The sequence below is a fragment of the Eretmochelys imbricata genome, chromosome 10 (assembly GCF_965152235.1).
Source record: "Eretmochelys imbricata isolate rEreImb1 chromosome 10, rEreImb1.hap1, whole genome shotgun sequence".
Lineage (NCBI taxonomy): Eukaryota > Metazoa > Chordata > Testudines > Cheloniidae > Eretmochelys > Eretmochelys imbricata.
In genome coordinates this window covers 662,289-682,513 of record NC_135581.1, presented here as the reverse complement: position 1 = coordinate 682,513, position 20,225 = coordinate 662,289, and the positions used below count along the sequence as shown (strand labels likewise).

The 20,225-nt window shown below is 44.2% G+C and overlaps 1 long non-coding RNA gene across 5 annotated transcripts in view; it reads right to left on the bottom strand.

The window, feature by feature from the left end:
- Positions 1–20,218, bottom strand: part of LOC144271352 (uncharacterized) — a 135,002-nt gene extending 114,784 nt beyond the window's left edge. For 4 of the 5 annotated variants that reach the window (XR_013347335.1, XR_013347333.1, XR_013347332.1 and 1 more), the window contains exons 1-2: positions 20,114–20,218; positions 2,753–2,811 (exon numbers count right to left, since the gene is read on the bottom strand). This is a non-coding gene — a long non-coding RNA (uncharacterized LOC144271352). Of the gene's footprint in view, positions 1–2,752; positions 2,812–19,944; positions 20,032–20,113 lie in introns of those variants that run through there. The other variant, XR_013347334.1, reaches the window with a different exon arrangement.
- Positions 20,219–20,225: the final 7 nt, after the last annotated feature.

Here is a 20,225-nt window from a genome sequence, read left to right as displayed (position 1 = left end):
ATATTTGTTTGTTTGTTTATTGAAATCCAGATACAAGTGACAATACAAAGAATATTTTTTAATTAACCATAACTGGCTATCTATGGTAAAGTAAGAATAATACATATATTTGGACCAGCAGTTCAACAATATTTTATACATAGGACTGAAATATTACTAGCCCCACTTTCTGTTGCAGCTAGTCTAAATTTTTCCAAAAAACTGTCCAATCAAAAAATAATTTTACTTTTTTGAAATAAACAAGATGAAAACTGTTTATGACATTTATTTTGTAAAAACTCCTTAATTTTTCTTACAGGTAGATAAAAAAGAGCAAATTCACATGGTAAGGTGAAAGAGTAATTGCCGAATAATTTAATTAATACCTTTTACATGTAAAATTACCTTTTTTTATCTTTATGTAATATTAAATATGATGTTTTTCGTATTATTTAATGTACAAATACAAAATAAGCCTTGAAAAATTGTTGGTACCCGCCACACTCTTCTGAAAACATGAGTGTGCGATTGGTGACACAAGGGTCGGGGGCCACTGCTTTAGATAATGACATTACAGCTTACCTATTTTCCCCCCTTAGTGTCCCCTCTAGTTCTTTCCATCCCAGCTACGCTAGCCTCAAAGATTCTGCCTTTTTTTCCAAAACACTTTCTTTTAAGAAGTCCTACTGGCTTTTCCATTCACAGAGAGACTGGTATCCACTTTGCCCTTATCTTTCTTAGGATTTGTCAAGTGCTTATTTCCCACAGCTCCTCCCCCTACAAGACTTGGGCTAGAGTCCCCGGGGTCTCCCAAAATGTGAGTTACTGAAATTGTCTTCTCCTGAAATGTCCATTAGCAATAAGGGATGCTGCAGGCCAGGAGGCAAAGTTGTAGGGGAGAGATCTGTATTGACCACACTGAGGAGCCAGTGTTACAGGCTGGGATTCTGGAGCTTGTCGACCAGCAGCCTGTTCGTGGCTGGCCCGTATTTCTGAGCCACTGCTGCCACACTGTAGTGAGACCCTTCTAAACCTGATGCTCTTTGTCCAGTTCCACCCATCCTGCTACACAGCTCCAAGCTTGCTCCAAGTCATATGCCCTACAGGAAATGACATATAAGGCTTGCGCCTTGTAGGCAGAGGGTAAAACGGGTAGGACGTGGGAGGGGGTGCTCTGCACCTGTCATACAGAAAGCAGGAGCTGGGTAAGGAGAAGCCTTCTCTGGGAAGTCCTCGAGAAAGGGCTATGAGAAGGGGCTGTGAGACTGTCTAGGTGGCTTTGTTTTGCATCTTTGTTTCTAAATTATTAAAGACAGCCCTGAGCAAAGAAAGCAGGGCTGTCCCACTGTTAGGAGCATGGTTTCACTTTCCTCAGCTGGTGGGGGGAGAGCCCACCTACTTAAACTTCCATTTCCTCTCCACCGGTCAAGCACTTGCTGCCCAGTGGCTTCCAGGACCCTGGGAAATGGGTAGGTGTTCCCAACACAAATTGGGAATTTCCTGGATCCTCTGTGCTTTACGAAATTAATTGGCCAACATATGCCTGGTTACATAGATGCAAGCTCCACTCAGCAAGTCTTCTGCGTAAAAGCTCCTGATGATATCTAAAGATGCTGACCAGCATACAAGGGTTAATAACTTTTCTGGTTTAGTCTATCACTCATAGAGAAAAATTCCCTCCAAATGAAAATGGCAAAAAGCTCTGTCTACTCTCAAAACGTACCTCATTGCAGCGGTTTTCTCCTTCATTTGGGATTGTTTTGTAACCATAGCATTTGATTTCTGTTTTCTTTTATATTTACTTATCCTAGTAACAGATTTAGACTTTAACCTTCTGATTTTTTTAAATAATTTTTTTAAAAGGACAAACTGAAATATATGAATGAATAAATCTAACCTTTCCGTGACGAAAACCAGTTGGAAATGATAAGGTGCAAAGCTCTGCTTTATGATAAACAATTATTCCACACCCTAGAGCAGTGGTTCTCAAAGCCAGTCCGCCGCTTGTTCAGGGAAAGCCCCTGGTGGGCCAGACCAGTTTGTCTACCTGCCATGTTCGCAGGTTCGGCCGATCACGGCTCCCACTGGCCGTGGTTCGCCACTCCTGGCCAATGGGGGCTGCGGGAAGCGGCGCAGGCCAAGGGATGTGCTGGCCACCCTTCCCGCAGCCCGCATTGGCCTGGAGCTGCGAACCACAGCACGTAAACAAACCGGTCCGGCCTGCCAGGGGCTTTTCCTGAACAAGCGGCAGACCGGCTTTGAGAACCACTGCCCTAGAGCACTTCTGGACATGAGTGAGCATCCCCTCTTCGAAGGCAAATGCTATTTTGTAATAAAAGATTAAAGAAAATCTCAGAAGCGACACATCGCATGAATCAACTCAGGGAATGGGCAGTAGGCACTTTCTGGGGTGCTTGTATACAGTTCCATGCAGTCACCTAGAGATCAGCTGCACCAGAAGATTCAGCAATAATATAGCACTAAATAAGAAGGTAAAGACTCCTAACTCATGGGGTCCCAGTCTTCTTCACCTCTCTAAACGGTAATGCCGTATTTCCTGTGCTCCTTCCTGGAAGTTTTCCCTCCAGAATATGGTACCCTTTGAAATGACGTTAGCGCCATGGATCAGGGGGTCTGTGGATACAGCAGGTCTGTGGGGCAGCAGATGTGTGTGATCTAATTCCTACCCAAAGCCCCCATGTAACATGTAGGTACAATTCATAAAACAAACTCCAATGTGTTAATAATCATAAGAAAACAAAAATTGCCATACCTGAATCAGAGTAGTGGTCCATCTACTCTAGTATCCTGGATTACTCCAGCCCTTGATGCCTGAAAGTTATGAAAAAAAGAAAACCTACTTAATCCAGCTATTAATTTTATTATTCATATAAAATACTAAAGTCATCACTACCTCCTTATGTCGCATAGGTCCACTCAATCCATTGTAATATCCTGTCTCAAGCGTGCGTGCACAAACACACACAAACCACTGCCCAGTCTAGACAGAATCAGCACAGTTCCTGTGTGTCTGCATGGCTGTTCTCCGCTGGCCCACAGATCTACACAAGTGTTTGTGACTAGCGCACCCTCTTGTGCCTGGAAGCCTGAAAAAGTTATGAGACTCCCAATCCAACTGTACCTGTACTGGTGAATGGAGACACTTTTCTGCCTCCAGTGGTAAACGCCTGTTTCCAAAGAAGGATATTAACCACATGTGCGCCTTGCTAACAATTGCTACTCCACTTCCTGCAATCACAGACTGTTACATTGCCCCTCACTTTTATTTGTCACAGTTAATGGTGATTCTCTTCAGCATGGCACTGCCTTTTCAGGTAAATAAAAGGTTTCTGTAAGTACTGGTTTATTGATAGGAGCTATGGCAATTGGAGATATATAGGCCATTAAAACTAATATGTAACATGTTCTAAATCACCAAAGCTGCTGGATATTTATCAGCCCACTGATAAATATTCTTGGCAAGGCACTGCAAATCCTGCTTTAATAAATATGTGCTGCACCAATTGCTGTAAAGATTTTTTGTTTCTTTTCATTTTGAAGAAGCTCCCTGAATGCGTTTGCAAATACAAAGAAATCCCTAAGTGAATTCAAATTGAAATAAACAAAGAGAGAGAAAGCTAGTAAGCTACATTTTTATAATAACTTAATTGATGTTACTCCCACCCAGCAAAGGTACTCAGAGCCCCTCACAGACAATTAACATTATAACATCCAAAAGACACAAAATCACATGCCCATCTAAAAAAAGTCATCATTAACAGAAGAGGTGTAACACACTTCTGGGGATACCCAGAGCTGTGAGCCACCATTACCTGTCTGCCTCAGCAAGAGTGAGTTTTACTTATGTTTAAGACTGTGTCAGCTCCCCGCCACACCAGTCTGTCTTCCTCACCTGCGAACTCCTCAAGGCACTCCTGGCCCAGTCCTTGCTTAGCACACAGTTAAAAATCATTGGACTCCAGCCCCCGAGCTCCTCAGAGATGTTTCTCTGCAATGCACAGCTCCTATCACTGTGCATTCACAGAAGTACTTTGCTCTGTTAAAAAGTCAGACATTACAGCTCATTGCCTGGGGGTAAATACACACTTCCTTTCAAGCACTGCACTGAATTAGTTTATAGTAAAAGTAAAATAAGTTTTTTTAACAAAGGAACGTGGATTAAATCATACCAAGTAAAGAGAGAAAGGGAGAGATGGTTACGAACAAATAAAAGTAAAAACACATCTAAAAGTCTAAAATTCAATCTAGCAAGGTATAGTCTTGCTAAAGATGTTTTCTTTCACCCACAATCTCCTTTTTACTGGCTGGCCTGGCCAGAACCCATCACAGAGATCAAATCACTTGGTTTCTTTGTCTCCTGAAGTGAAGGATAAAAATGGAGTCTCCACCTGTACCTTATATCCCTAAAGGGATGTCTTACAAGTCAGAAAGGCCTCGTGGGGACTCAGTCTCCTGTATCTCTCTGGCGTGCAGCAGTCATGCTAATTCTCTGTCTCTGGAGTTCAGGAACAGGAAGGATAGCCTGTGCTGGTTTAGCTCGATAGCTTTGTTTACCACTAATATGTAAACTGAGATAAACCCATTTTCCTTTGTCTAGGACAGACCTGTTTTATCACCTTTATCTAGATTGGGCTGTCTTGCCTTAAACAGCATAAAGGCAGAATTTATAACTTCACATATAAAGTCAACACATGCATTTTATAATGATATTAATAACAAGTGTGTTATTACCTTTCATATGATACCTCACAAGGCATATTTTGTTCAATATCATTGCAGTAGTGTGTAGAGCGTAAATACAGGGTGCCTAGGGTAACGGGAGGTCTGACCGAGTGATATTAAAGAAAACTGGAGTGTTTTTGGTGATTTTTGAAAGTGGGATTGGATGTCCTGTGGCAGAGCATCCTGTGTCCTACAATGAAACACATTCCAAAGTGCCAAGCATAATGTCACCTTATCTTGGTTAAAGTTATTCCAGCTAGTAATATCAGAGAAATTATGACAATATGTTGTTCTACATGAAAGTACATGACAGAGCTATTTGTAAGACCTGGCAGCTGCCACTCTCAGCACAGCAGATGGCAGTGATAAAAACACAATGCAGAGAACAGGTTGATAAAGACATTTCTGTCATTACACTTTCACTTTACAATTACACTCGACTGCAAGATACAATTGCAATGCATGGCTCTGTCACTCTCGAGCAGGAGAAACTTGCTTATCTGTGGAAAATCACTCTGGTGTAACAATTAATTTCATACATATTATTAATCAATATAATTCATCTCCTGTCCACAGGAGCAGGAAGAGGAAACCAGCAAAGACACCTGAAATCTTCACACTGAGCAGCGCTAACTAGTTGTCCTCTTCTTCCCTCAGTGGGAAAGAGACAATCGTCTGTCATCAGCAGCAAAAAGCCAAGGTGAGGGATAGTAACAAACACACACATCTGTGACAACTATCACTTCATGTTCCCGCACTGAGGGCATTGAGCGAGTTACATTCACTCACTACTCCCTCTTGGGTTCCATAATGGTGCTGGTGGAAGGTACAAGCAGACAGCCCTCAGGCCTGATAACATCAATTTACCCTGAAGCACACAGAGTGATGTGGCAGCTGTGCCAGCTTCTACCCTACTCTTCTCCATCAATAAGCTTGATCCCTACCATAGAGGGACCACTTCTAAACATGATGGGGGATTCCTTGGCCTCTCTGCTGAGATGGTCAACATCAGGGGCAGGCAATTCAGGTCAACAGTGAAGACGTATTTGGCACTGAGGACCGCTGTCCACTAGAAATGGAATTCTGACTCCCATTTCATTTCACAAAGGCCACTGGTCACTACTGACCTGGAACTGATGACCCTGTGGAATTTGTTGCCAGGGGATGTTGCAAGGGCCAAAACGGTAACTGGATTCAAAAAGGAATTAGATATGTTCATGGAAGCTAGTTCCATCAATGGCTATTAGCCAAGATGGTTAGGGATGCAACCCCATGCTCTGGGTGTTCCTAAACCTCTGACTGCCAGATCCTGGGACTAGACAACAGGGGATGGATCACTTGATGATTTCCCTGTTCTGTTTGTTCCTTATGAAGCATCTGGCACTGGAAACTTTCAGAAGACAGGATACTGGGCTAGATGGACCATTGATCTGACCCAACGTGGCTATTCTTATGCTCTTATTACCCTGAAATGAAAAGCCTCAGTCCACCTCAGCACAGAAGAGTTGTCTCAATGTCTGTGAGAGTCATCAGAGGCAAAGTCCCTCCATTGGAGACCATCGCAGCATTGACATCAAAACACTTGCTATAGTGTTTTCAGACTGAATAATCAGATCCCATTCCTGCCTATAAAGCAGCTACTGAAAATAGCGAGTGAAATAGTGAAGAGTTTTCCCAGGCAGTTTCACTAGATAAAAAGAAATCCCAAGCAGCATATGTAAGGCCTGGCAGGATGAGATGAGACTGAGAGAGAGGCCACCACAAGAATGTATTATGAAGACATACAATTTATTGGATAAGGTCACTCCTTTCCAGCTCCAGTTCCTACCTCTCTAGTGGCCAATACTTGATGCTGATGTGGAAAAAAAAATTATATCTAATGCAGCAGGCCAATTGTCCATATCTATGTAAAGAGAAAAATAATCCTGTACTGTCCCGGGGGGCAGTCATCTTACACCTGAACCCCTGAGACACATGTGCCCTTAACGTCACAGCTGCAAATATTATTGGTCATAAAATCATCCACATTTTAAAATCTGGCTGAAGACTTTGACTGTCTGTATCCCTGCAGCTGGGAGCTCCCCAAGCCAACTACATGCGTTATGGAGAAGTGCTTCCTTTTATTTGTTCTAAATTCACCAGCCATTACTTTAATTAAATGACCCCTTCTTTGAAGGTGTGAAAGGAATGTTCTGGTCCGCTTTCACTGTCCCCTTCATAACCTCCTGTACCTCTGTCAAAAAAAAAACTAACTCTTCTCTTTCCCTATTTACATAATCCCATTGTTTGCATTCCCTCTTCATAAGTAACCCTTGTCCCAAACTCTAACCTTTGTTATGCTTTTCAGGACCCCTTCTAACTCAGCTCAGATTTTTTCAAGGAGAGGCAACCAAAACTCAACACAATATTTACACAGGCCATTGACAAAGGCTTTCTCCAGCCCTGGCTGGAACCTGTGTTTGTTTTCATCTTTTAACCTGGGAAAGATAAGGATTTTGTGGCGATGGGAAGGTAACTGAAGTTTTTTAATCCTTGAAAACTGTAAATTGCTGAAGGCCCATTAAAGAAATATATTGTAGGGTTGTTACATAACTGATGCCATTATTGCAAGGAAAGCAAACACATGGCAGGAACTGAACCTAGAGATTTAGACAATGGGAAGGAGAATCCCCTTGAATCTGGTAAAACCACAAAGGAGCTAAGCATCCAACATTGCTCACTCCTCAAGGGATTCAGCTTAATGATAACCATCCACATATCAGATCATCCACCTGCCAGACTCTCACTGAGTATATTCCAAAGAGGTGTTCTGGACAAATTTGCCAATAAACATAAGGAAAGATTCTACTGTTCTAGTATTTAAGGTAAATGCCCCTAACTGTGGAAGCAGAAATCTGAGGCTTGGAAGGACAAAAGCAGACATTACAGGGCATCAGAGAAGAAGAGGAATTTCTGGACAACCAGATTCGAGAAGCGTCATTACCCCAAATTCAAGGAAGAAAGGAACTGGCTACCCCAGAATTAGAGAAAGAGGAAATCAGACAGGAGGCTTTGCAGTTCACACCACCAGAGGCAAGAGGATGAAGTGGCATTCTACATGGCTGGAGGCAAATGAGGATGGGCTGGCTGTGACCACCAGAGAGAACAGAACCAGAGTAATTCCACACAGGTAGAAACTTCCAATCAATACAAGGTCTTCACCATGGAAACTTCCAATGATATCTCTGAAGATCCAGCTGGTCAAATGCTATGGAGACATACACAGGACACACGTGTGGCTGCTCAGCCCAACCCGTAAGAAAATCAAGCTTCCTGCAAAGATATCTTCAACCTTCCAAAGAAGACAGACAGTTCTTCGGGGGGATTCTTTTCTAGGAGAGTGAAAAGAACATTGTGCAAGGGATAGATGGGCAATGGGATGGCATGCTGCCTTCCTGGAGCCAAGACAAGAGACGGCACTCTAAGACTAGCTAGGCTTCTGCAGTCAATCAGCAAGGATCCCCTTGTGATAGTGCATATCTGTACAAATGACACTGCATTGCAGGATCTCTCTCAGATTATAGATGACTTCAGGGAAGAGTCCTGAAGGAGAAAAATGTCAAAGTGATCTTCTTTGAGATCCTTCCTGTCCACGAGCAAAGGAAGACAGAAGGCAAAAGATTCTGAAAGTGAACCACTAGCTAGGTAAGTGGTGTAAGAGAGAGGGTTTTGGTTTTGTGGAACATTGGTCCACCTTCTATGCAGAGAGGGGGCTGTTCAGACTGGATAGCCTTGATTTCAGTAGAAGGGGAACCAATCTTCTTGGGGATATGCTCGCTAGAGTAGTTAAGAGGACATTCAACTAACAACAAAAGGGAAGGGTGAAAAGAGAGAAGATATGAGCATTCAGCACAAAATCATGTTGAGAACAAAAATAATCAAGAAACCAAAGGACATGAAAAGAATGCTAGGAACCTGGATAAAAAATAAGAGGAATTGGAATTACTCATTTATGACCATAAATTCAATCTAGTTGGTATTACTGAAACCTGATGGGATCATTCACATGATTGGAATGTTAAAATCAATGGTTATAATCTATTCAGGAAGGAATGAGTGGGCAAAAGGGGAGGAAGAGTGGCACTCTATGTTAAAGATGGAACTACCTGTTTCTGAGCCATGGAGAATTCTGAAGAAAATAATCTTGAATGCTTATGGATCAATGGCCTAACAGATAAAGCACAAGATGGATACTAGTGGATATCTGCTACAGACCACCAAATAACAGAATGGCCAATTCCTTAAGCACCTATCTATAATGACAGGTTTCAGAGCGGTAGCCTTGTTAGTCTGTATCAGAAAAAAAAAACGAGGAGTACTTGTGGCACCTTAAAAACAACAAGGAGTCTGGTGGCACCTTAAAGACTAACAGATTTATTTGAGCAAAAGCTTTCATGGGTAAAAACCCCACTTCTTCAGATGCATGGAGTGAAAATTACAGATGCAGACATAAATATACTGGCACATGAAGAGAAGGGAGTTACCTCACAAGTGGAGAACCAGTGTTGACAGGGCCAATTCGATCAGGGTGGATGTAGTCCACTCCCAATAACAGATGAGGAGGTGTCAATTCCAGGAGAGACAAAGCTGCTGTTGTAATGAGCCAGCCACTCCCAGTTCCTATTCAAGCCCAAATTAAGAGTGTTAAATTTGCAAATGAATTTTAGTTCTGCTGTTTCTCTTTGAAGTCTGTTTCTGAAGTTTTTTTGTTAAAGTATAGCTACTTTTAAATCTGTTATAGAATGTCCAGAAAGATTGAAGTGTTCTCCTACTGGCTTTTGTATGTTACCGTTCCTGATATCCGATTTGTGTCCATTTATTCTTTTACGTAGGGACTGTCCGGTTGGCAAATTAATTCCAATTCCAATTCTGCAGTTTCTCATTGGAGTCTGTTTTTGAAGTTTTTTTGTTGGAGAAAAGTTGCAATTCTCCAACAAAAAAAACTTCAAAAACAGACTCCAACGAGAAACTGCAGAATTGGGATTAATTTGCAAACTGGACACCACTAAATTAGGCTTGAATAAAGACTGGGAGTGGATGGGTAATTACACAAAGTAAAAACTATTTCCCCATGTTAATTTTTTTCCCCCTACTGTTACTCATAACTTCTTGTCAACTGTTTGAAATGGGCCATCCTGATTATCACTACGAAAGGGTTTTTTTTCCTCCTGCTGATAATAGCCCACCTTATTTAATTGGTCTCATTACAGTGTGTATGGCAACAACCATTTTTTCATGTTCTCTGTGTATATATATCTTCCTATTGTATTTTCCACTGCATGCATCCAATGAAGTGGGTTTTAGCCCACGAAAGCTTATGCCCAAATAAATTTGTTAGGCTCTAAGGTGCCACAAGTACTCCTCGGTTTTTTATCTATACTGAGTAATAACAAAAAACTGTGTGAACATGGAAGACTTCTATCTAAGTGGCATATGCTGGAGGTCTCATGTTGCCAGTATTAAAACATCCTCAGAATTTCTAAATACTATAGATGACAATTTCCTAACTCAAGAAATTGCATCCAACACTGGAGAATTCTATATTAGACCTCATCTTGACAGATACAGGCAGTGATCACAGAACTAAAAATTAATGGTAACATTGGTGCAAGTGATCATGATGTGATCACATTTCTTATGTACAAACAGAATAAAGTCCAAACCAATGACATATATACTTGGTGCTTTAAAAGGGCCAGTATCACAAAGTTGAAAACAGTTATGAGCCAAATTGGTTGAGAGAGGGAATTTAAATACACAAACGTGAATAATAATTTGGAATTGTTCAAGAACATTTTACTAGATGCCCAAAAAGCCACAATCAAAAAAGAAGGCCAAATTGCTTTTAAAAAAAAATGGCTGGCTTAGTCGAGAAGAGAAAGCAGCTGTAAATATTTATAACAAATAGAAGAACGGAGACGCTGACAGTAATGAATATAGATCAGAAATGAGGAACTGCAGAAAACTGAACAGGGAAGTAAAAGGACACTGGGAGAAATCTATGGCTAACACGGAGGACAAAAGGGCGAATGCAATTCTTAGATCTCAAATAGTAGTAGAGAGGTTATTTTACCTCTGTACTTGGCACTGGTCCAATTGTTGCTGGAATACTGTACCCACTTCTGGTCTGCACAGTTCAAGAAGGATGTTGATAAATTGGAGATGGTTCGAGAAGAACTTTGAGAATGATTACAGAATTAGAAAACACACCTTATAGAGATAGGCTCCAGGAGCCCAATTTATTTAGATTAATAGAGAAAAGGTTAAGGGGTGATTTGATTACAGTCCATAAGTATCTATGTGGGGAACAAATATTTAATAATGGGCTCTTTAGTCTAACAGAGAAAGATGTAACATGATCCAATACCTGGGAGTTGAAGCAAGATGCATTCAGACTGGAAAAGGCAAACATTTTTGACAGTGAGGGTAACTAACCATTGGAACAATTTATCAAGAGTTATGGTGGATTCTCCAATACTGGTAATTCTGAAACAAAAATTATTTCAGGGAAGTCTTATGGCTTGTGTTATGCAGGAAGTCAGATGAGATGATCACAGTGGCTCCCTCTGGCCTTAGAATCTATGAAAGTTTCAAACAGAAGCAGCCCACAAGTGCCCAAACCAGATTTCCCTAAAGCCCATATGAAATGCAGTCTGTCTTTTGGACACTCCAGAAGGCACTGCACACTGACCACATTATTTATTATTATAATTTATTTGTAGCATCCAGGAGCCCCAGTCACAGACCAGGACCCCATTGTGCTAGGCACTGTACAAAAAGATCCTGCCCCAGAGAGCTTACATTCTATTTTCTATGTTTCATTACAAAGACCAAGGGAGTCTGAGTGAATGCTTCCTCCCAGTACAGTGTTGTCTGCCCCTGCTGATTACCACAGGAGTTCTGGCCATGCAATCACCTTTCCTTGTCCTTGAGATAGCTGTTGGGAAGTCCCTGAAAGGAAGGACCAGCTGAGGGAACTGAGCAACAGCCTGAAGAGCAGCACAGAACAGACTTTTCTCTGTGTAGCACTGAGAAGGTGGCAGGAGCATCACCATAAAAATTACTCAGTAAAATGATACCACTCATAAAAGCCAGTCCCTATGTCTCTTGTGGTGCTAGAGAAAGCTGAAGAAATATAGCAATGGAAGATTCAGGTCACAGAGCATGTTGGGTCTGAGTGAGATATTCAGAGAACCCAGATTCCCCACATTCTCCCACTGCAGGAAGCATCCCACGTCTGATTGCATCCAGTGGAAAATGCTGCTTAAAACGTGCTTGCTCAACAGCTCCCCAGTGTCACTGTTCTGTGTTGTCACCCACCAAAGCAGTCAGAACACCCTTTGGTGCTTTGGCTGCCAGAAGCAGCGCACAGCCATGTTGATTGTTGTGGGTGAGATGTGGGAGGAGGGAGGAGATGGGAAAGGGGAGGCTGCCTCTCTACTATAAATTCCAACTCACCCAACCCATCTGATATAATTTTGCCAATGAACAGTTCAAGTAATTTACAAGTCCCTTCTTGGGATTATATATTTGGGGCATCTGTTTAGTTTTTATTACTTCTGGCCTTGGCTTCAATACTCCTTCACAGATCAAATAACTGCTTCCCCTATTCGCTAATTCAAACAGCTGGTTATTACTCACCAAGCTCCTGGTATAATCACCAGGGGAAGAATTATAAATAAATGTGTACAAGCAAACAGATGCTGTCATTTTAAAAATCAATCCATCTAGTAAAAATGTCCCACTTAGGACTTAACTACTGAATTGCTGAGCATGTGTTGATGTTATTTTAATAAAATCCAAAACCAACGGCAGAGTTTTCTTGATTAATTCAAATTAGTAAATGAGGAAAGAGTGTTATAAAGGAAAAGATGGCTACCAATAACAAGTCAAATCCTGAGGGTGCTGAACACCTGCTATTCCTGATGAAGTCAATGGGACTGTAGGTGCAGAGCCATCCTCAGACATTTGGTCCAATATATCACTTTTCTACACCTGACTAGCAATGCAACATAACCATGGCTCCCTGTCTCTGGCTCCCAGGAATCCATGGTTGACAAAAGGAACTGCAAACAAGGTATGTTTACTGATTCTTTTTTTTCTTCTTTTTCAACCCATTACTCCTTTTTAAAAAATAAATATTTTCCACATGAATGACAGTGCAAGTGGAAGACGAAATCCCTGGAGAACGAATGTCCTCCGCCTGCAGTAAACTAGTAAACTGAACTAGTAAAGTACAGGCAGCAGCAGTGAAAGATTGATTCCTCTTGCTGACTCCCAGCTCATGTTCAGCCCTGTTTTGCAAGCACCACTTTCTGGGTAACGGGGCAGGTCAGTCTCCAGGACCTATTAAAACCTTGGCTCCTCTGCTGAAAATGGTAGCAGCAGCACTTGTGGTGGTGACATTGGTCTGCAAGGAATTGAAACAGAGTCCCATCATTGATTTCCACAGGCTGCTCAGCAACCCTCCCATGGTAATAACCGTTGTTCACGGGTAACATGGGCCGGACTGGTGTCAGTGACTTCCAGAGTTGTCAGGGCATGGCATTTTTAGGAAAAAATTTGTGACTAAGTGAGCTTGTTGACAACAAGGAGAATGAGTAAATCCTATGAGGGGTCTCTTCCTGGGTTCATTCCTGGTATCACCTGATGGCTCCCCCCCAACTTACAAATAAAGCTATTGTTCAACTGTTAAAAAGAAGGGGACTGGCATTTAAACAGAGGCATCTGACTCATGATTTGGGATCCCCTTTATCAACCCTGGAGTGCCCCTACCTGACACAAGGTATTTCAGAGTAGCAGCTGTGTTAGTCTGTATTCGCAAAAAGAAAAGGAGTACTTATGGCACCTTAGAGACTAACAAATCTATTTGAGCAGGTCATGAAAGCTTATGCTCAAATAAATTTGTTAGTCTCTAAGGTGCCACAAGTACTCCTGTTCTTTTCGCAAGGTATCTATTTATCTATCTTAGGGTTTTGTACTGATACTGTTCACCATAGTGTCTGAGCAACTCCCATATTAATTAGATTAGCATAGTAAGGTCCATAGTAGACATTGCTACATGTGACAGTCTGCAATCCAAAAATATATAAGCCTTTCAGCACTCATCTGTAGTTTTTATAAATATATTAACTCATTTTCAAAACAAAAAAGAGGTTCAAATTGCAAAATAGCCATCTTCTTCATATCATCATTCTACCCCACCACTATCATTCACATGTAATCAGGTCACCACCTAACCTTCTCTTTGTTAAACGAAATAGATTGAGTTCCTCGAGTCAATCACTATAAGTCAGGTTTTCAAATCCTTTAATTATTCTTGTGGCTGTTCCTTGAACCCTTCTAATTTACCAACATCCTTCTTGAACTGTGGACACCACAACTGGACACAGTATTCCTGGTTGCACCAGTTCCAAATACAGAAGTAATATCTGCTTCTACTCAAGATTCTCCTCTTTATGCATGCTGGGATCACATTAGCACTCTTTGACACAGCATTGCACTGGGGACCTCATGTTCAGCTGATTATCCACCATGATCCCCAGTCTTTTTCAAGTCACTGCTTCCCAGGATAGAGTCCCCCCATCCTGTAAATATGGCCTACATTATTTGTCATTAGTGGGTTATACTTTGCATATGGATGTAGATGTAGTTTATGAGTAGATAAGGCTTCCCTACTGGTTCCTTTATTTCTCTCTCCAGATGTTCTGTTTCTTTTTGCTTTACTCAAATGGGCCAGTTCCGTGCACGTTGAATTTTAAGAGAATATAATCAAAGATTCTGGAGGTAACAGAATTCATCATGAAAATCTAGTCTGAAAGGTAATCATAAAATTAATGCAAGAAGACATCTGGTAAATGCCTTATTAGCTGGTAAGGCTGAAGGAAGAAAATAGATAAGAGGCATTAAAGGAAAAACAAGACCTGCATCTCTGAAATGCTACAAGGAGTCAAAGTCCTCTACCACCATCGCGTTCTTTTATCTTGTGTCTGAAAGCCCTAATGAGGATCCAGGATGGCAAGCTGTTCAGTAGACAAATACTGTATATTGTGCCACTTTCAACCTCCTGTGTGTGTGTCTCTCTCTCACTCAAGAAACATCACAAAATGATTCTCCGTTTTGTCAGAAAGTTTCCTCAGCATGTTCAGATTAAGTGACAAATGAATAAGAGGAAGGACCTGACTCAGAACAAATTGTATCAGAAGATACAGCTGTCTCAAAGAAAATGAAAATGTGGCAGATGAATCCTAATACTGTGCTCTGCCCAGCAACTAGTGTGTCTATCCCTGTATTCTTACATTATGAGCAGTAATTATGGATGGATTTCTTCAGCATGTAAGGTTGAGTCTACACTACAGACTGGATCATTTTTAAAATCAGTTGTCGTATCCAGCTCTATCCCAAACTCCACATCCAATACTAGTTGAACAGCGATGACCCTCTGTTTTGTGCAGCACCAAGTTATGTTCATGTCAAATGTGGAAAGTGTTGACATTCGTATCAGTTTCCATACTATAAATGCAGCCAAAAGGAATTCTTTTAATATTTTTCACACATCTCGTTTCAGCTACTGGTGTGGCAAATAGTCAGTGTGCTAAAATTAAGGTGAACTGTGATCTAGGGCTAGATTGTCAGGCTCAACAGGTGGTGATCAATGGCTCCATGTCTAGTTGGCAGCCCGTATCAAGTGGAGTACCCCAAGGGTCAGTCCTGGGGCCGGTTTTGTTCAATATCTTCATAAATGATCTGGAGGATGGCGTGGATTGCACCCTCAGCAAGTTTGCAGATGACACTAAACTGGAAGGAGAGGTAGATACGCTGGAAGGTAGGGATAGCATACAGAGGGACCTAGACAAATTAGAGGATTGGGCCAAAAGAAATCTGATGAGGTTCAACAAGGACAAGTGCAAAGTCCTGCACTTAGGGCAGAAGAATCCAATGCACCGCTACAGACTAGGGACCGAATGGCTAGGCAACAGTTCTGCAGAAAAGGACTTAGGGGTTACAGTTGACGAGAAGCTGGATATGAGTTAACAGTGTGCCCTTGTTGCCAAGGCCAATGGCATTTTGGGATGTATAAGTAGAGGCATAGCCAGCAGATCAAGGAACGTGATCATTCCCCTCTATTAGACATTGGTGAGGCCTCATCTGGAGTACTGTGTCCAGTTTTGGGCCCCACACTACAAGAAGGATGTGGAAAAATTGGAAAACATCCAGCAGAGGACAACAAAAATAATTAGGGCACTGGAACCCATAACTTATGAGGAGAGGCTGAGGGAACTGGGATTGTTTAGTCTGCAGAAGAGAAGAATGGGGGAGATTTGATAGCTGCTTTCAACTACCTGAAAGGGGGTTCCGAAGAGGATGGATCTAGACTGTTCTCAGTGGTAGCAGATGACAGAACAAGGAGTAATGGTCTCAAGTTGCAGTGGGGGAGATTTAGGTTGGATATTAGGAAAAACTTTTTCACTAGGAGGGTGGTGAAACACTGGAATGCGTTACCTAGGGAGGTGGTGGAATCTCCTTCCTTAGAAGTTTTTAAGGTCAGGTTTGACAAAGCCCTGGCTGGGATGATTTAATTGGGGATTGGTCCTGCTTTGAGCAGGGGGTTGGACTAGACGACCTCCTTAGGTCCCTTCCAACCCTGATATTCTATGATTTTGGTTAGAAATATAGTTCAATGTTCTTTTACTATACCCACAATACATACTACTATGTCACAAGAGTAAGTCAGTCCTATATATATTTCCCATCACACATGGATTTAATGAGATTAACCTTGGAAAATTTTAAGTTCTGCTCTTTAATATGTGCTGTAATTTATGACCCTATTACTTAAAATACAAAGAGCCTGCTTCTTATGCAATGTGCTATTTTTGAGCTATGCCACATTTTAGAGACAAGCTATTTTCAGCACGTGTTCCTCCTTTCGTGGTCCATCTCCAGGTTTTTATATGGCAGGATGAGATCCAGCCATTGGTAATTAAAGACCAAAGGATTCAAGCCTGTTATATATATTTTTTTTCGGCTTCAGCTTTTCAATGAGAAGAGCAAAGAGCCTATTGTTGCTAAATCATAGTTTTGGGTTCAGTGCCCTTCCACAAAGCCTAAAAACTCCTTATGCTTTGTTTGTTCAGACTAATGACCAATTTTGCAGCTTTCAGAAATTGGATGCACACTCCAGTAATGTGACTAAAAACAAACAATTCTGGGCAAAACCTTTCATTAAAACTTCATTTTATCTAAAAAAAATGAAAATAATCCTTAGTTAGTATTTTAATCCATTTTAACTGTTAATTACCACCAACCTGAACAAGTTGTTTTTCACGCAAAATGGAACCTTTCAAATATAATTTGTAATGGACTATGTAACACTTCTAATAGGCAGAGCAAAAATTCTGCTCCTAAACATTTCTATCTAGCTTTCTCTGTAGCTGTAGAGTAGGAATCAATATGCCTCTACATGATTGGTATAAACTGTTGCACTCAAAAGAGCTTTTACCCTTCAAAAAGGGTCCTGGTTCCCACATATTCCACCATCAAGTAATACAAGCTGCAAATCCAAGATCCATACTGACGAATAACACCATATATGTATTGTTTTGAATACAACAGATTTAGTTGTGTTCCACTGTGTTGCAGTTAACTGTAAATGCCCTTGTACTGCTAACAGGTTAATACACTACAGAGCTCAATACTTCATTAGGAAATAGTATCAGAGATGTACAAGACAACCCAATAATTAACCAAATCCAGTAACACGCCCTACTCCTCCATCAGTGTTCTTGGAAGGGAAAGACTTGTACCAATGGCCAAACCCAGGTGCAACGCAGGCAAGTGCTCTGCAAGCTTCTACTGTCAAAGTCCAGTGACCTGACTCAGACCACTATCATATTATAATCCTAAACCCAAAACAGTTCAGTCCTGATTGCAACAGCCATACGGCTTTGTCAATGTCTTTCAACTATGACCTGTAGCACCCCATTCTGTTCCAGTCCTGGGACTCTGACACAGCTTTGCTAATGAGCCTGATCCTGGACAATAAAACTAAGTATGAGATAAAATAAGCTAAGGCCTGAATGGGGATACTTACTGGATAGCAACAGAAGTGACAAACAGAGAAGCTAATACCAAAAATCTGAAAAGAAACCAAATAAGGAGACAGGAACACATCCTTGATAAAAACAGTTTAATAAACTCTTAAAAATGACAGTGATATAAAGAATATTTTAAAACAGAATGAGAAAATGAGTTTTAAAAATTAGGAAGTCTTTGTAAAAACACATTGATAAATAGCAGGTAAGGGGGGATACTTGTAAATTTACAACGTAAAGTTAGCAAATTCAGATTACATGTTTTATAAACTGTTAAAGGAATGAACATAAACATTATTTTGCCAATAATTTTTTAATAAATCATGAAGTGGAGAGGAATACAACAAACTCAGTACCAGTCTTCAAAATAAGAAGGAAAAGAGATCCCTCAATTACCCTCCTGTAAGTCCTTAGTGAAATAATAGAAGATACATTTTCATTAAAAAAAATTAAACATCTGAAAGGTAACAGTTATGAGACATAAACAGTACTGGGGGATTATAAAATATAAATCTTGCCAGACAAATGTGATTGCTCTTTTCTGACAGAATTGCAAAAATTAATGGTTGAAGGGATCACAGTAGATGTAATATATTTGGATTTTAGTAAAGCATTTGAGACTGTGCCTCGTAAAATCTTAATAGAAAAATAATTGGAATCCCGCAGCCCCGGCTCGCTCCCCCCCCCCCGCAATCCTACAGCCCCCCGCAGCCCCGGCTCGCTCCCCCCCCCGCAATCCTACAGCCCCTCCCCCCCGCAGCCCCGGCTCCCCCCCCCCGCAATCCTACAGCCCCCCCCCCGCTGCCCCGGCTCCCCCCCCCCGCAATCCTACAGCCCCTCCCACCCGCTACCCCGGCTCCCCCCCCGCAATCCTACAGCCCCCCACAGCCCCGGCTCGGTCCCCCCCCCCCGCAATCCTACAGCCCCCCGCAGCCCCGGCTCGCTCCCCCCCCCGCAATCCTACAGCCCCCCGCAGCCCCGGCTCGCTCCCCCCCCCGCAATCCTACAGCCCCCCGCAGCCCCGGCTCGCTCCCCCCCCCCGCAATCCTACAACCCCCCGCAGCTCCGGCTCGCTCCCCCCCCTCGCAATCCTACAGCCCCTCCCACCCGCTGCCCCGGCTCCACCCCCCCCCGCAATCCTACAACCCCCCCGCAGCCCCGGCTCGCTCCCCCCCGCCGCAATCCTACAGCCCCTCCCCCCCGCAGCCCCGGCTCCCCCCCCCTCGCAATCCTACAGCCCCTCCCACCCGCTGCCCCGGCTCCCCCCCCCCCGCAATCCTACAGCCCCTCCCACCCGCTGCCCCTGCTCCCCCCCCCCCCGCAATCCTACAGCCCCTCCCACCCGCTGCCCCTGCTCCCCCCCCCGCAATCCTACAGCCCCCCGCAGCCCCGGCTCGCTCCCCCCCCGCAATCCTACAGCCCCCCGCAGCTCCGGCTCGCTCCCCCCCCCGCAATCCTACAGCCCCCCGCTGCCCCGGCTCCCCCCCCCCCCGCAATCCTACAGCCCCTTCCACCCGCTGCCCCGGCTCCCCGCAATCCTACAGCCCCTTCCACCCGCTGCCCCGGCTCCCCCCCCCCCCCCGCAATCCTACAGCCCCTCCCACCCGCTGCCCCGGCTCCCCCCCCCCCCCGCAATCCTACAGCCCCTCCCACCCGCTGCCCCGGCTTCCCCCCCCCCGCAATCCTACAGCCCCTCCCACCCGCTGCCCCTGCTCCCCCCCCCGCAATCCTACAGCCCCCCGCAGCCCCGGCTCGCTCCCCCCCCCGCAATCCTACAGCCCCCCGCAGCCCCGGCTCGCTCCCCCCCGCCGCAATCCTACAGCCCCTCCCCCCCGCAGCCCCGGCTCCCCCCCCCCCGCAATCCTACAGCCCCTCCCACCCGCTGCCCCGGCTCCCCCCCCCCCGCAATCCTACAGCCCCTTCCACCCGCTGCCCCGGCTCCCCCCCCCCCCGCAATCCTACAGCCCCTCCCACCCGCTGCCCCTGCTCCCCCCCCCGCAATCCTACAGCCCCCCGCAGCCCCGGCTCGCTCCCCCCCCGCAATCCTACAGCCCCCCGCAGCCGCGGCTCCCTAGGGGCGCTTCCTTACCCCCCCCGGGTCTTTCTGACGCGCCGTCGCCCTGCTCGGGGAACGCGTCTCCCGCGCGCCGCGAACACTGAGCACCGCCCCCCCGCGCCCCCCCAGCCCCCGGCGCCCCCCCCCCAGCCGGGCCCCCCGCCGGGGCAGCCAGGCAGGGCTGGGGCGGGCTCACACCCACCGGCGCGCGCCAGGGGCGGGGAGCTGCCCGGCTCGGTCCGACGCGGGCCCGGAACGCCCGCCGGGCCCCCGGCCCCGACTCGGGCCGCGCAGACCCTGAGGCGAGCGGCCGG